The sequence below is a fragment of the Caloenas nicobarica genome, chromosome 5, assembly GCF_036013445.1.
Source record: "Caloenas nicobarica isolate bCalNic1 chromosome 5, bCalNic1.hap1, whole genome shotgun sequence".
Taxonomy (NCBI): domain Eukaryota; kingdom Metazoa; phylum Chordata; class Aves; order Columbiformes; family Columbidae; genus Caloenas; species Caloenas nicobarica.
In genome coordinates, this window is record NC_088249.1 from 32,630,001 (window position 1) to 32,648,177 (window position 18,177).

The 18,177-nt window shown below is 40.5% G+C and overlaps 1 protein-coding gene across 2 annotated transcripts in view; it reads right to left on the reverse strand.

Annotated features, from left to right (window-relative positions):
• The window catches only part of MEIS2 (Meis homeobox 2), a 173,780-nt gene that overhangs the window by 6,605 nt on the left and 148,998 nt on the right, over positions 1 to 18,177 (reverse strand). The window lies entirely within an intron of this gene.

Below are 18,177 nucleotides of genomic sequence, written 5' to 3' on the forward strand. Positions count from 1 at the left end.
GAACACCTCTGCTTTAAAACTGATGGGATTTTAGTGTGGTGTGGCAACGCATTTCGCTTCACTTTGATTTTTTAACAGAGTATAATTTTACTTTAAAGGATTTTCCTCTAAGTGCTCAGAAACTGTAACTGGTAACACGCCTATCTTACTAGCCAGCTTAAAGCTGGGTTTGCCAGAAGGCTTTGAACAAGTAAAGGCGACCAAAAACTTGTGTTAAAAGACAATTGTTTCTTTAACTTCTTCGAGTGGCTCAGAACCTGGTTAAAGTTCACAGGCTGGGAGACGTTTTCCCCCCTCTCCATTGCGGGGATCCAGCTACCCTTGCAGCTGGCCATAAATGAGGACCAGGCTTCGCCACTCCATGCTTTCACAAGGTATCGTTAGGTCAGCAAAGCCATCAATTAGGCTGTCTGAAGTTTTATCACCAGCGCAGCAGCAATAAGTGCCGGCCCAGAAAGGCTTCAGCCCTTCTGCAACTGGGGCCGCTGGCGCCTGGGACGGCGGGGGTCGCACGGAGGTCAGTGCCAGCCGGGGGCGGCCTCTGCGCCCCGCGCCCGGGGACACCCCGGCCTCCCCCCTACCCCCGGCCTCGGCCACCTTTCAACTCGGTAGAAACCCCCAGTCGCAGGTACATGTGGTTAGTATTAGGCCCAAAATAACCTTTATTTTTTTTCTTTCCCCCTCAATCCCGGGCGGTTGCCGAGGCTTTGGAGAGATGGTAAAGGCAGTTAGTTGGCTGCGGAGCCTGGATTTAATTTTGCTGGTAATCCAAAAATAAGTGCTTGCGTATTTCTTATAAGCTTAATGCACAGCGATCCACATCGTCACAAGCTAAGCCAAATTAATTTCTCTAAAATAATTTTCAAACTTGCCTGTTCACAGCATTTCTTTCAAAACAGGGCAATTTTCTATCACTCATGAGCCACGCTTGTTTTTGTCCTCCCTCTTTGTGTTTGAGAGCACTTCGGAGCCTTCGCGCAGGTTTTGTGTGCTATTTCACAGCTCAGGCTTTCGGCTGGTGACCCTTAAGGAGTGCTAATGAAGTCGAATACTAGTGTTTAATCCTCTTCAGAAATACTAACATGCCCATCATCCAAAACAGCCTCCAATAATTGCCATTGGGCCCAATCCAACGCCTAGCGAAGTCTTTCAGTCAGTTAACTGAAAACTAAGTTCATCTGCTCATTTAGCAAATTGTGAGCCTTTATATAGCATCAGCTCCACAAGGCCTTTTGTCACGCTTCCCTCCCTCCCGCCCCCCGGTTAAATTCCTCTGCAGATAATAAAAGACAGTGGCACACCTTCGATTGCATCTTCCGTAATCACAGTCGTGGAAATTTCATTAGACAGATGCATAAATGCTACAAGTAACACTAAAGGGCTCTTTTGCATCTCTCTGTTTACATCCAAAAGACATTCTTTATTCTCTAGGAAAAGTATAATTCAGTTGTCAGAAATGTCATCCTGCCTCAGAATTAGTCATGACTTCAGGTATTAAAATAAAAACTCAGACACAGTCGATGTACTTGTTTATTCGCTTCTGACTGCAGCACAGCGAAGGCATCTCCTACCCCAGCACTGTGATTTCAAGGTGTGTTTCCATCCTCAAAGACAAAGGTCCCCGATAGGACTTAATTTGCTGAGATACTTTCCAGTAACTTACCACATTGACCAAATGGAGCCTGACCTGAACCTCCTCCATCCAGCACGCCTTTTATCAGCTAAAGTTAGGGCCAATAGAGATTAACAGGAAAGCCTGATAAGACTGTTTTCTCTTCTCCTATGAGCTTCTAATGGTGTATACAGATGGCAAGGTTTTAAAAGAATGGAATGAATGCTTATTTAGGCCTGTAAAAAATCACAGACAACAGAAACACCCCCCACACGCACACACTTTCCGTCTTACTAACCCCTTTTCTTCAATCAAGCCACTCTTCAGGGAAACCAAATAGCTTTTTAGTTTCTATTTTTTAATTTTTTTTTTAATTTTACTTTTTTTTTTAATTTAAACCCCAACCACTTTTATTATTTACATCTGGTGGTCCCCTTATTTATGTCCCTCTCCACTTCCCTGCACGCACACCCCGGCGCACAGGGCTGCGAAGCATTATGGGCCTTGGCTCTCAGCAGGAGAACTCGACACTGTCTTCAAACAAATAATTAAGGGGAAGGTTAAAGGTTCACCCAGAGGTCATATCTTTGGATACTCCTCAGAAAGTTTACATTAGCAAGAAATGGGTGCCCTCTGAAGTGTTCTTTCAATGGGCTTGCACAACAAGACAGAGCATTAAGAAAATTCTAAGTCCTGAAGGGTTCCAGGTGACAACTGCTTTACCTCCGTGAGCAGGCAGATTGGGATACCCCTCGGTAGCCACCACAGAGTAAGCCTTTTGGGACAGGCGTTGAAAACCCAGTCTTGCTCAGCCATTCACTCCCAAAAAAGCTTGGCCTTATTTTGTTCTGCTGATGTGAATAAAGCCAGCCTTTCACTGTAGAGGCAATTCACAAGTTGTTTTGGAAATGGAAGTTAAAGCCCTAATAGTGAGTCCCGCAATCTTTGTATCCCTACAAAAGAATAGTGATAAAAGTGATAGCATTTGTCCAGTAAAACTTTCAAAAAATAGTGCTTGGGTTTGATTTCTTATTTCACTATTTCTCCATTTTTCTTTTGCACGTGTGCATAACTGCAGGTGCAAATGATGCCCTCTAGACCAGCAACACTTGTCTGAAGAGAAGATACACTGTCATATACCTAGAAAGATATAGGAGCACAGAGGCTTTAGGCATTGAGATGATTTTGGAATTCCATTTCCTCTGAAAAATCCTGTCCATAAATGGCATCAGTTATACCCACCCATGGGTATGTCTGAAAAATTGCAGATGAAAATATTTATATTTGCAAACTTGCAGGTGCAAAACAAACATACAGTTCAGGTGAAGCTATAAATCAGATCCTAGCTTCACTTAGCAGTAGCTACGTCACATAATGCATCAGCACAATTGGTAGTCAAGGGCACAGAATGCCGTGTTTGTGGATTACTATTTATTCTTTATACTGTCCCATAAATATGCACAGTTCATAAGAGAGATGAAGAAACCACAGGCTCTGCCCTAGCCTTCTCATTTTTCGAGGGTTTTGTTGGGGTTTTTTTAATCCCTCAGGGAGCAATCTCTAGGGCCAAAGTAAAGCAAAATACAACCTTTTGCACAGCACTTCAGTTTGTGTGTTGCAGAAACACTGTGATGTTATTTTGGTACAAATGTCTTCACAAGGCATTAAGAGACAGGTGGAAAAAAAGAGAGCACTAATGCCACTACTTCCAGCATTATTTGGAACCCTATAAAAGCAGAATTCACAGCCCTTCACCAAGAGGCCAAAGACTGAAAAGATGAGTAAAATCTATCAACAAGACATGGATTTCTCTGTTACTCTCCTGTTAATAGTAATTCCTATTATTTTGATGATAGCAGCAGTTAGAGGACCCCATGAAGCTCAGTCTCACTCCACCCCATGCTGCACAAGCACACCGTCCAAGAGAACTCAGGGTCTGAACAGATTTCCCGGCAAAGCCTGGGGGAGAGGAGAGACACCTTCTCCCTGTTTGTGAAGGGGAACGGAGACAGAAGGAGATTAAGTGACAAGGCCAAAGTCATACAAGAGATCTTTGGCAGAGCCACACACCCAACATAGATTTCCTCAGTCCTCTCTCAGCGCTCCTACAATCTGCTATCCATATGCTATCTTTCCTTTGTTCCCCAGCTCGGCAGCCAGGCGCGCTGGCAGGGGACGGCAGGGAGAGCTCACGTTGCCACTGTTTGTGCCTTACCTGCTGTGCAGATAAAGAGGGGTCACCAGCCTCCAGGGCTGTGAGGCGATACCGTCCCAAACTCTACACTCATACGGTGCTTGCTCCTCGTTCCAGAGTGATAAATGAGGTGTGTAATGTTGAGAAATACATGTCACTGACATAGTACATTTAATGAAAATCTCACTTCCTGCATTTTGCAAATGACAGATTACTGACCTTGCTTATTCAAACAATAGCCATTTGAATTGAAAGAAGGGTTTTTTGCATCTTGTGTTTTTCTTTAATTGCTACCTAAAGCAGCTACATATATTTCCTACAGCCAGAGTCTGTCTTTCTCACACAAGTAGTGCCAGTAACTTTTGTGGGACAATTTATGAAAGCACAATGAACAAGATTTGGCCCAAAATGCATGACAGTATGGACTTTTAAAAGAAGTCACTTCATTTTTGTCTGCTTCCAGCAAAAAACAGTAGAGCAGTAAAGGTATACTAGTGAATATGCAGTGTAGTCGGGTGATTTAGTAGCCGTAGTCCTAATTGGTTCCTACCACTGCTAATTAGCATGACAATATAATCTAAATATATGCATTCAATTGCACCTCTTCAAATAGAGCCTTGGTTTTCTTTGTCCAAAATAAACATGTATTCTGAATTTTATAGGAAGTCCTGTAATTAATCTTCTTTATATATTTATCATATTTTATCTCAAGTCATATCAAATGACGTTAAACTCACATTTACATATTACATTTTATTTTTATAATAAATAATGTTCAGATAAAATTGCAGAGACATATTTATGCAAAGTGCAAAAGAGAATAAACAGCAAATATAGATCTCTCAGTCTGCTTGTTCAAATCTGGCACGTTTGAAAAGATTTTTTTTGCTGTTCCCACTGTCTTTTTTAAACACACTGTACATGTATTTCAAGATACTGTGATCACTCCATAACTGAATCTGTGTAAGATTAGTTCTTGAAATGAACTGTTAATGGCTGCACTGACTGATAATCAGAATTAGAAACATCTCCAGCTTTATGGCTACCATGGAAAATTCACTTTAAGTACACAAAGTCCCAACAGGCCTTGTTTCAGGAGAATGAAGTGCATGAAAGCTTGGGAAACTACAATTCATCCCCAACTTGGGGTCTAACCTGAGCTCAAGCAGGAAGTGGTATTTAACTCCAGCCACTTGTTTATATGTCTAATATCTTCTGTGAGATGAACTGATATAAAACTGAACCAGTCCCCCGTGGCAGAGTAGCTTGCTCCTTCTGAGAAACTGAGGAACAACATGGAGCCACCGTGTACAACTTGACACTATTCAGTATCAGTCTTCAATCTGGATTTCGACTTAAAATATCCATCCCAGAAAATGAGGTGTTAAAATAATGCATTTATTAATGCAGCCACTGCATAAATGGGTTCTCAATTCTTTATGTGAAAAACAGAAAAATAAACAAATTTGTGAGATGAATTCACAATCAGTTCTGTAAAAGGATTAATGACAAGGAAAGTTTTGACTCAATTTAGATTTTAGCCCAAGAAGACAATTCTACTCTTTTACTTGAAAAGAACAGAGATACTGAATGAACACTGTCACGGGCTTAGTCACAGAAATAATAAAAATAAAAGTAACAACAATCATGTAGGGTTAAAATTGTTACTTTCTGTCACCTGAACATAAAGCCTAATTTTCAAAATTTTTAGGTACCCAGAGGAACAGTCCAGCAAGATTTTTCAAAAACCTGCCAAGTCTAGATGAGAAGCCCAGTTTTTATTAAACCTAGCTAACTGGGAGCTGAGCTTGATGAATAAATGGGGTTTAAGCACCTGCTTCAGCATCTTGCTGAGTAAGAGCCTAAGAATGCATTCTAAAAACTAATCCAAATGTTTTCACCTTGGATGGGAAAATAAATCTTTGCCTAAATGATATTTCGGTATTCAGACTATGAACATGTCAGTATTTAGCTCAGGAGTATATACTACACTGATCTCTTGTCGCTGAAGAATGCCCTAATTTGGAAGGGAAAATAACCAATGAAATATTTTATTTAAGTCATTAAAAAAATTTCATAACTAACCTAGAAAATTACTTCTTTCCCAGGCTGAAAAAATAATTTCAGAAGTCTTGAGCAGATCAGAGCAGTCTGAAAGAATGCATTAGAAAAGACTCATTTGCAGAAACACTTTTATCACCCCCATGCCTTTAGAGCAGTCTTTGTCTATCACACAAACTTTTATCTGAGCAAGTAAAATCTAGGTATTTTATTTAACTTCTCCCTCCAATATGTATTCTAAACTGACAGAATTAGGTTTAGGCATCCTTCTGTATGTGTGTGTACAAAAATAGTTGAAAGAGCCCTTGTTTATGCTTCTCTGAATCTATGCCACACCTGGTTACCAACTCTTATTTGCAGCATTCCTTATAGGAAATTTAAAAAGTTGAGTTAGTCACCTGGAAATGAGTCATCGGAATAAGTCTTCCCTAAGTCATGAATATTGAGAAATGGAGTTACATGATTGGTTTTGAGAGGAAGAGGGAGGGACAAGCAGGTTTATTCCCTGACAAAAACTTTCAGATAGTTTTGGACGGCCTTGTTAGAGAAGTGGGTTATGGGATGTTTAAACTGACTTTCTGAAGCTAATTTACACATCTCACCTCTGTCAAAGGTGTGATTCAGAGGACCTAAGTCAGCATCCACGTTTGGTGGAGAGAGCAGCTGGGCTGGGTGCCTGGGGCAGCCCGAGGCAGGCGCTAACCGTCCCGGAGACCTCTGCCGCATCTTGTATGTTTATGTTGGAGCTCCTAAAAATACATTATGCCACTCGGAGCTGCCAACTGTTGGAAATCATGAATTTGCCCGTCCCGTAGCTGTGAGACTGCCTTAAAAAAATCAGAAATTTAAACAGTGCTCTTCTCACTATTTACTTTGTGGGTTTTTCAGTCATTGTGTCACATTTTTAAAGTGCTCTTCTCAGCCACAAAATCTAGAAACTTACTTGAAAAGTTTCTCACATAACCATTGCCTCCTGGAGCTGGGACCTCGAGTTAACATGAAATAACTCGAGCCTTGTGATAAAATAATGAAAATTGGCAAGACAGGCATCTATTCACCTCAGAGAAAATCTGTCTCGTTAAAAGTGTAACTCTTGGTTACCAGGTTACCTGTTATGAGCGTGGGGAAATGATTTGGCTCTGCCAAGGAAGGATGTGGTGCCTGTCATGGGGAGCACCTGCACGGCAGGACCAACCCCAGGGAGCCACCCTGCCTTAGCTCCAGGCCAGGGGTTTGTGAGCAGGACCTTTTCTCTACAATGAAGACAGATGTCCAGGAGGCCCCAGTCACGGGCAGGGCTCCCTGGTGCTCCCCACGAACCTGGAGGCCCCATGGCCACCTGGCTGCCCTGCCAGCCTGTGCCCGGCAGTGTCCATCAGCCCCGCCACCAGCCCAGGGCCGCGGGGTCCAGCGCCAAGGCCCAAGCCAGCCTGCACTTGGGGTCGGCACCCAGCAATGCTGGCAGCCTAAGAGCTGCCGCTCCCTGCTGCAAAACTGGGCTTGCCCCGAGTCTCAGCCCCCGGTGGCCCCAGGAGAGGCCTCCGCTGTGCAGTGGGGCGCCGTGAGGTGGGGCCAGAGCACCGCAGCTGGGCCGGGCCCCAGGGTGCCGCTGCCCGGGCACAGCTGCCTCCCCTGTGCCCAGAGAGCCCAGCAGCACTGTGTCCATGCTCCAGTTTTACTTGGTGCACACGTGGGGATTGCCCTGTCCTAGGCAGTGAGGACACGGCGGAACCCCGCTGTGAGCCAGGTGCGGGTGCCTGATGGCGTGAAGGCGGCGGGGGGCTCCCGCTCCTCAGCCATGGGGTGGGCACAGGGCTCCTCACAAGCCCTCAGGAAACCCCAGCTGAAGTGGGAAAGTATCGCCCCTTGTTCGCCCCGGGTTTCCAGCGGGTAACAACCGCCTTTCAGTGCCACAGAACACACGCCGGCCATGGCTGTTACTCTTTCACAAGTGCCATCAGATTATTCATAAATGATTATTTATCATGCGCTGTAAAAACGATCTTTTAAAGATACTTGAAAGGAAGGGAGGAGACAAACAGACATACTTCCTTAGCTATTCATATCTTCCAGATAAAATGCAAAGTCAATAGACATAAGCTGTAGTATATAATCTCATCCTGTACTTGATTTATTGCAGATGGGAATCAACTCGAAACTGAATCTCTTTGAAATTTTTACTACTGACATTAAAATTCCAGGTTTGTATACATACATCTTATGGAGATGCTAAATACAATTTTAGCTAACTTGGCATGTGCTTTGATTTGCTGGCACTTAGACATCCATGTTAAAGGTAGATAAAATATCTCTTATGAAATCTTAAGTAACTCGTGCATTTAAAGATGTGTTAATTTACCATCTTAAACTCACAGGAAAAGATTTTCAAAACTAATAAGGGTCCAGTAGTCTTGAAAACACAATCAGCTTATCTAGCTTCTTACATAGGAGTTGAGTGGCCTCATTTTAGGTAACTTTTTTTTTTAAGTGTAGTTTTATAATAATATCACATTGATATTGATTGAAGCATTTTACACATCTTTCGAACTGCTTCACATTAATTTGTTTAGCCAGTTCTAAATTGAACTAAAAAGGAGATTTGTCAACAAATTTAACATCTGTTTAACTCCCTGATCAAGTTAGATTAAGGCGTTAATTCTCCTTCTTACTTTGCAGTGGAAACTACCTAAGTAGCAACTTGCCAAAAATGCATAAAGGTGTTTAGCAATTATGTACTGGGTATGTTCGAAGAGATCAAGGTGCACTCACATGTCCTGTACTATGGATATCTCTGATTAGCTTGTCATCTATTCTGAAGAAGATGTAGCCCAAGTCTCCTATACTATGTAACAGGCCAGCTGTTAGCTGTCTGTCAAGCACCTAAAGTGGACAAGTAGTCCAGGAGCAAAAATGTCACTCCTTTGATCTGGCAAGGAGCAGCTGCTGATTTATAGAGTAGGACTTTGTTCTTCCGTTCTATTTTACTTTCTTTCCTAAGGCAGAACCAGAAAATCCAGCAGAAAAAAAAAAAGTGCCGTTCTCTGCAACATCAACAAGCTCTGACAACTGCAACAGGGTTTTTCTTGGCCCTAACAAAGCTCTCAGGCATCTCCTTTGACGCTCACCTTTTTTTTTTCTTCTCCTTTTGCAATGCGGTAGTTATTGTTTAATTCAGCTTCTGTAAATGGAATGGACTGTGGCCAGCAAGCCTGGGGCATAAACACACCTGTATGAAAGAAGCCTTATTGTAGCAACCATCTACAACCAACCTGCACATGCACTACCAGTTCGTGAGTTCAGAAGGAATGTTCCATTTTCCCTGACAGTAAATTTTGCCTTAAGATAACATTTTTTTGTACCCACTGTCCTGTCTTGACCATGAAGCTTTTACATTTTTTCATTGTTATTAAAATCTGAAGGAAAAAAAGAGTGTATTTTTCTACCTGTCAACCAGTGGACCTCAGGAAACTGGATCCTAAGAGCCCACTTTAAAAAAACCACAGCCAAAATATATTTATAGAAACACACTGCTGAAAGTTGGGGAACTACTGATCCTAAAGACGCCTGTTCCATTTCAGAGACAACTATGAAGTCATGGCCACCTCCAGCATACATTGTTACAGATTCTCCTCAAAAAAACCATTTTGCAAAACAAGTACTTAGTAAGAAATAGCATTTGATGCAACTAACCGGACTGTGGCACTGCCAGCCCAGAGTCAATGCTCTGTTCTGTTCTTTCAGACTCAGCAGGTGCTGAGCAGATATTCTGTGAGGTGATCAGTCACTACAAGGGCTGTTAAACTCCTGCCTCACCTATTGGAAGAGCAACAGAGTTTTATTTGCTTTCTGATCTGTTTTCAAGTTTATTAGCTAAAACCCCAAATCTACAGGCCACAAGAAAAGGTTGCAATATCATGCTGATGAGCGGGAGAGGAGTGTCCTGTGTGTTTATGAATGGGGAACAACGCAGCAAGCTGTGTATTTGACCCTGGTATGTGTCTATGCACATGCTGTGTTCACACTTCTTTACGCTGTAACTTTAAAAACAGACAAAAAGGATTACAAAAACAAAGATGAGGTGAGGGTGGTGGGGGCGACATCATGACTACAAGATCTTTTGCATATATGTTAGCTTGTGAAAATAAATAAGAACTATTACAGCCAGGGCCCTAAGGGAGGCAGAAAAATGATGATGTACAGGATAGTATAAAATGATATATTAAAAACTGTGCTGTCAGTGGAACAATAGAATATTAAGCAAAAGTCCATAATAATTGGCAGATATTTAGCTGTAGACATCTTTCTCTGGTTGGTGGGTACTGCAGTATACGTGAGAAGAAAGAGAACTAGTTAGGCAATTAGAAGTAATGGGCATAAATAACACACTACGTATAAACACATCCCTCCCTCTCCCATGTTATAGCTCTTACCCAGATACACCTAATCACCTCTCAGTAAGTCATACCTACGTGCTGGTATCCCTGGTGTGCTGCTCTTTGCACTGTCTGGTTACTGGAGATTCTGCCTATGTTAATATGATTCTGTGATTCTGTGTTCTTTCTCTCTGTAGCTGCAGAATCATGTTCATTCTTCCCTTTTAATTATTCCAATACCCTTGGCAAGTCTTTATCAAAGCAGAGGGTCCAATGGCTTAGTAGCTAAAGATGTGTCAACACCACAGAGACCATGAGACTGCGGCCTGCCACGTTATGGAATACGTGCTCCACAGTGACTGAAGGTATTAGCAGTGCAACTGTGGGACAGCTGTGTTATTTAAGTGTGCTAAAATCAAGAGGTAATTATACAGATCTTCCCAGTGTCATGCTGGTGAAGCTTTTACCCTGTCTCATCCTATTTTGTGTTCTCTCTGTCCCACAGGAGTCAGGGACAAGTGCTCTAAAAACGTTTTTAAGAGTTTGTTAGTATATGAGTGTATCCTTGTGTCTTAGTTACTGTAAGCCAAACTGGTTTGGAATCATTGAATGGAAAAATGAAAAAACCTCAGTGGAGCCACTTCCTCAGCCTATCATTCGCTATCCCAGGCTCCCATACTTTCTGACCAGGGCTGCATCTCCCCCAGGGCTCAGCTCTTGCTCCCCGGCCTACCTGGCTGGCGCACCAGAGATAATTGTGAGGTACAGCTGGCAAGTCAGCGATAAAGCTTGCCGGTGCTCTGCAGGGCTCCTAGATGGCCAGATATGCTATGATTGAGGATATATATGTGAATGTTACACTGTTTCTTTTCTCTCTGCAATTTTCCTTCTTCTGAACAAGCTAAGGACCGAAACCAGGAAGGTCTGCACTTTCTGAAGCACCTGAATGGCTGGGTTCCCCTCATTTCAGTACTCAGGTGTCTTATGGGCAGAGAGGAACATCAGAGGAGCCTGTGCTCAAGTGCACCACATTTCAGTTGTTGTTGGCTTCTCCAGCTAAAGAGGGGGCTATTAATGTATTTTTCTTTCTTCTGTTAAAAGATGGGCAGCTGGAGAAGTCTCTCAGTGTCATCACTGCCACTTAAATATCTCATGTGAAAATTAAATCGTACCACAGAAAGAAACTTGAAACTGAGCACATATTTCTTCAATGAAAACTGGCCAGTTCTGTAATGTGTTCCACTATCCCATATTTTGCATACAATTGAGATATCTGTTATGAAATCAAACCCAATCTTTATAACCTATCTAATATTTATCTTTCTTTATGAGAGCAGTTTGGAAACTCTGTGTGTGATCTTACATAATTTTAATAACTGGTTGCTGATGGATTTCAATATTAACTCTGACTGTTCTGACTAGTAGGGTGTTGAGGCTAAATTTTCAGGAGAATTTCACTAATTGGTGCTGCGCTGCGTAGGGGTGAAGGCATCTAAGAATATGTGTATAAACCTGCATTTGAGCCCTCAAAACTGGTAATCGCAGGGCCATATCCAACAAACCTGATCACTCAGCCTGGTCTAGTAAAGCACTCAAATGTATGAGGAAAAGTTTCAAAATTACCAAGTCATATTATCAAAATCATCACAGGTCCTGTAAAACTAATCCTAATGTTCAGTGAAATTCTGAGTTAGAAGGCAATATTAGCAAAGGGATGTTGATGCTAGCACCTAAATTGTAGGTGATCTGCTCCCAGGGAGATTCCTGTCTCTGGTTAGCTGTTCCAGAAATTACCAGAAGGTGGACTTAGATACCTAACTACATTTCTTTGTGGAAAAAAAAAAAAAAAGCCCTCACTTAACACTGAAACTCTCTAAATTCTTTAGGCACGTAGATTTCTACTTTTTAACACTCCATCCCACCGTCATTTCTGCCACGGTGTATATGTGTTTCCTAACAGCGAGTTACTTTCTGCCATAACCACATTCTTATCTCTGAGTCGGAGGAAGACACTTAGGTCCAGTCAAGATTCTTATGGGTCGTTTTAGCGAGACAGACATCTTATGACAGGTCTGTTCTTTCTTATAACAACACAGATAAAGATCTCTTTCCTTTATAGCTGACACCATAATTATTTGAATATTTATCTGGAAAGAAGGAGATCAAGTTTTGTCTCCCTATCCTGCTTGATTTGGAACAAAGACTTGCACATAGGTCTGTCACTTCCTAAAAGAATATCTGAATCACCCAGGTATTCACTACAGCGAACAAAGCCCTTTCAGTTCTCATTCTGAAGATGTTCCACCTGAAGTAAGTAATTATATAGTCATAATTAACCAGCACTTAACTGTCACACATCTGAAGTTGGAGCCCTAACCAGAAGGCTGTACAGTCAAGCCCTTGTTCTTACTTAACTTCGTTCTACTGACTAGTTGTTGCATACACAACAGAACTGGCAGTCAGGAGAACAAGAAAGGCACGATAGTGAAGAAGAGTTAAGATGGAGCATTGATTGGGAAACTCAACACACTTGGAACAGTTAAGACATTGATTTAAATCAAGACAAAGAGAAAACTGCAAACATATATCCTATTTAACAAGTGAATTTTCTAGCCAATGAGCCATTGAGTGTAGCACTCGCTCTACCCCATTTGCCTCTTTTATGTAAAGTTTGATATGGCTGACATATGACAAGAACTTTGGCTGGATTTGGCCCCTGGGGAGACACACTGAGGCAAGGCTGACTTTGTATTGAAAGTTGTGTATTACTCTGGAACATGTTACTGTCTATTTATCACCATATATGTATTTATGTTCCTACTCCTCTGTCCTGGAGGTCCTTTCTATGTAAAATAACCATGGGCAGGGTAATATCTCACCTTTCAGTACTCCTAGGGTTACAGTTCCAAGTTTCTCATATCCAGTTCTAAGCAGTTTTGTGCATGCTCACCAATGGCAGCAAGCATATGTGGATCAAAAGAATTTAGTCATCTTGGGACTGGGCAGCAGCCAGGTGACAATGCTTGAAAATTCAGTGATGGCTAAAGGTAGAGATTAGCTTAAACCAAATAATGCAGGGTTTGCACTCATATGCAACTCAAATGGTATGCATATCTAACAGATACATATATATTCATGAGGAAATATTTTGTAAAATATGCTGCACAGATCTTTTATTGTGGTTTACATTGTTTATAAGCCAGTATCATAATAACACTTTCGTAAGAGGTTCAAGCCAAGTTTTAGAACATCTTTAACCAAGTTTTGAAAGAAACACAAAATGTAAGGTCAATAGAAGCATTATGTAAAATCAAAAATGCATGTGAAAAGAGAAAAAAATGCCCCAAATTCACAGGCAGCATCTTCAGGTGAAGTAGTTCAGCATTGTGCTTGTGTGCATAAGTATTTAAAAATAAATTTGATGAGAAATTAACTACAAACAGAATAAAAATAATGTTTTCATTCTAATTCAGTGTCCAAACTGAAGAAAAAATAAGAAGCTAAATCAGTAGTTAGAAGAGGGAAAGTTATTATTTGTTTTTCACTTTGAATGATTAAAATTATCAATGACAAGTACATTCCTAGGAACAATATACATTTAAAATATGATAGTGAAAAACCTGTAATATTTAACTTCTTTAGAAATCAAATGTGCCCTTATACATGTAAACTTGCAAACTTGCATCCTTATAAAACAGAATAATAAAATCGACAAATGCAGATATGCATTCAGATGAACTAGTAAAGGAGAGTCAGTTTCCATTTCCTTTTCTTGATTCTTCTCCAGCTGTTATATTCAGTCTTTCCAATGTGACTGCATTATCATCCACAAAATTTTTAGCATCATCGTAATCATAAAAGATATACTTTATATCTTTATAAATCACACGAGGCTCAGCAGACCCTAGTAATGCCACATCTGCTTTAATCGTAGTAAATTCTAGCCTAAAACAGCATAGCCTGTGGTGTCTCACCTGAGTTTGCAGAGACATTTCAGGAAATGCATTAGCTCTGTGGGTCAGTGAAAGAAATACAAACAAAGTGGCCAAAGAAAAAATTAGCACTCTAAATGGGTTTTGACAGAAGCCCGAGTTGAAAAACCCAGCTGTATTTTGTCTATGTCCCTGAATCACCAATCAGTTCTGCTGAAATGAGTGGTCCAATTAGCTGCCTAATATTTGATGCCTGGTAAATGTGGTCATAGTAAAAAAAATACAATGTATATAGAGGACCAGTCTTCCTTTGGTCCAAGAAACTAGGGTCTACAAAACAACAAATATGAAAACCTCATAATGTCAAATTCCATATCCTAATCTGAAACAAAAATTCAGGGTTCCAAGTACCTCATTGCTAGGACAAATCTGATGCAAAGATGCGTAGCTAAGATGGGTGCCCACACTTCATTTTCAGGTGTACTAAATACAGGTAAAAAACTGGTAAGTGAAAATTTTTGTGGGCATGTTTTGCACTGGACTGAAAAAAAACCCCATTTCATCCTTCTGCCAAATTTGTCCCAAGTGCTACCTAGATCATGCTCTGGTTTTCTAATATAGCACTGTTCTACAATAACTGCTTAAGCATGCCATACAGTATTAATCTTCCGCATGAACTCAGTACCAAACCAGTTTCCATGGAGAGAAATTAAGAGGTATGTACAGGCAAAGGAGAAAATATATGGCTAGCTGATGATACAGAAAGGCTCTTTAGATGGGAGCTACGGTAGAGAGGAAGGATTTTTCAACTGAGATTGCAGAACTGAGGGGAGGGCAGCATTAGACAGAGAGTATAGAGAAGAATATGAACATAAAAAGACATCTATGCTGAAGTAGGTTTTGACATTGTTTTAAAAAAGACAATTTTGAAATTGATGCAGAAAAGGATGGTGGAAGGCTGCTGAAGTGCCTAAAGTAGGAGGTGATTTTGATGTGTGTGATAAGGAAGCATCAGCATTTGACACATTAGGGGGAGGATGAAGAACTGGGACTTAAGAGTCCTGAGAGAAGGGTACTACAGTAGTCAAGGTGCAAAGAGATGAAGGCAGAAGCAAGAGAGACATACTGTTGAAGTGGAAATAGGAAGAGCGGCAGACACTGGAGGTGTGAGAAAAAGAGCAACACCAGGAAATGCATGTGGATTTTGGGCAGTGGGAATAAATGTGTGAGGAGTCCTAGAGCAGTACAGAAGAGTGAGACTTGTATTTAAAAATGTCTGAGAGACTGATGTTGCTCTGGGTTTGCTGTCAGTTTTGTTCACCGGGCTATAAATCCATCTATATAAAATGATACTATCTAAAATGCAAACTTCCTTTAAACAGTGTTCTGTTTATTGTAATAGTTTGTTAGCCAAGCAATCTCTGCAGTAGCTGCAGCTGTGGCTTGTTCCATCTCATCAGTAATTTTAACTTTTTAGTCATTAGTGTGAAGCTTGTCACAGTATTTTAAAATGATAAATATACTTTCCTCCCAGTTCTTGAGTTCCGTTTTATTTGAATGGACTATGCATCCTTCAGCATCTCAATAATTTGCCCTGAGAATCATGACAACGTAGCTACACTTTGGAACAGAAGATATGAATATGATTCCAATAAAGCTCTGCAATGTTTATTAAAAAACAAAAGGTAGCTTTAAACAGCTTATGATTATCTATTATTAATCAGTATCTTTCTTCATAATATTGTCCGAAGATCTAAGTCCTGAAATAGTATGCATCTGTGTGAGAGGGTGGCCACTACATCTCATGAGCTGTTTAATCCTCACCGTTGTTTGTTGTGTGCAGAGCCCCAAGCAGACTTTTACTCACAACTGCTTTAAACAGTGTCTGCCTGCCCTATGACTTTCCAAAAAACCCCAGGATGAGGTTAGCACGATAAAGAGCTTGATTTCTCTAAGGAACAGTCATTCAGACTGACAGCACCCATTCATTTACTGGAGACTAAACAAAAAATATAAAACAATAAAAAAGACAAGACTTAACTGTTGGACTTAGTGACTCCTGAACGGGCAGCTACAGTATCATTACCACCAAGTGGATACAATCTAAGCTTGATGTTTACCTACTTAAAAGTACTATTTGCTATGAAGTGTTGGCAAAACAACTTATAAAATGATGGGGAAAAATAAGAGAAGCTCCATTAAAAGCTTTTTCTTTCCTTTAAACGAGAGTGAACACAGTAGAACACTCTGAGTGTGACCCACTTATTACCTTTGTACATTTGTCTTTATTAACATCTATTAACTGATTAGATTTTCCTTAGAAGTAATTGTGCATTGTTAGATAATTGTATCATTGTGGCTTCTTATTGGGGAAAGGTATTACATCCAAACACTTAAGACAGATAAAACCAGATGGATGCATCTGTCTGTCCATCCATCTGTCCACTCAAGAAGCCTTCGGGTATTTTTAGAGAATTTAAAGCAGTAATACGAGTCATAAACAAAAGGGGCATTTTTAAGAAGAAAAATACACTTAATTAAATAGGTGTCAAAATAATTTTACTGTCAACATCCACAATATCCATGGTACAGTGGGGTTGTATAAGTGTTCCTATGGAATGCTAGTTCTCAGAGCCGTAATGAGTTGCTATTAGAAAAAGCAGGGATATGTTATCAGTATCCCCACAGAGTTATCTTCTAAATTATTTATACTTGCAACACTTTCACATAATGGCAGTTTTAAACTCAAGCAAACAAAGCAAACCGCACAATAAAGAGAGGGGAAGAGAATTGTACAGAAACCCTTGCTGAACGCATGTAGTTAGAAAGGCGAATCAAACAAACTAATCAGATTTTGTTTCCTACTCAGATCCTCATGAGGTTTGCAATAGACAGCATCAAAGCTTTTTGGGGTTGTGTTACCTTGATAAAAGATTGAACGGCACTGTATCTTTTTTTATCTCTCCCATCTAAAATGTAAGGGAATGCAACTTTATTTGTCTGGTGCAAGTTTGCCTATTGTCTTTGAAATTCCACAGTGGACCTTCCACAAAAGCTCAACTATCAGAAGGGAGCAAATACTACCAGAGCCCTGTGTTACTCTTACTTTCATCCCCTGGGTTATGGCGTTAGGTTTGCCCAGGAGTTTGGGGGGCAGGGGGGTGGATTGTTATTTTTATACAAACTTAACACTGTGAATTACTTATTCTGCTTTCCACACTTGCTTTACTGATACACAGTGTAATGATTAACACTTTAGGGCTCAATGTTATATAGAAAAATTGAGATGGGATGCCTTTTTTTTAAAAAAAAAAAAACACCAAACTTCAAGCAAACTCAAGTCCGCTCAGTGCAGAGAGGGTTTGGGTGAAATTGAAGAGAAAATAGCTCAGACTAAAGCTCTAAGAGTCTCCTGTTCTCGAACTGTTTACATTTGTGAATATATAAAGATGATACCATTCACTTTCCATTAACCAATCTATGAAGTTTTGTCTTAACCATTAAACCAAATTCCAGCTGAAATCACTGTCTTATTAACTTACTGAGCAGCTAAATTTGAAAACAAATTTCCACCCCACAAAAAGGAAGAAAAAACATATGCCATCGTTTTTTTTTCCCCTGTAAAAGGAGTATGCAACTAAATATTCTCAGCTTTTTGTCAGTCACAATACAAACGGGTTTTAAAAGTACCCAGTTATTCCGAGCGCCTCTTTTTCTGGGCATTTAGATTAAGGTACCCATAATAAACACACAATGAAAACTCTGGCCTTCTTTTTAAGCAAATGACCCTTCCATGTACTAAAAATCTTATTTGCCTTACGCTACTTCAGTTGCACACCAGCACCCTCATTGATTACCATGGAGTTACATTAGTTTAAAACTGGAGTAACTGAGTAGTGGATCAGGTCCTGTAGTCAGACATATGTTTTCCACTAGATAATGGCTACTTATATATTTATGAATTTTAAAATGCTTTTCAATTCAACTATCATTGTTACTATGTGC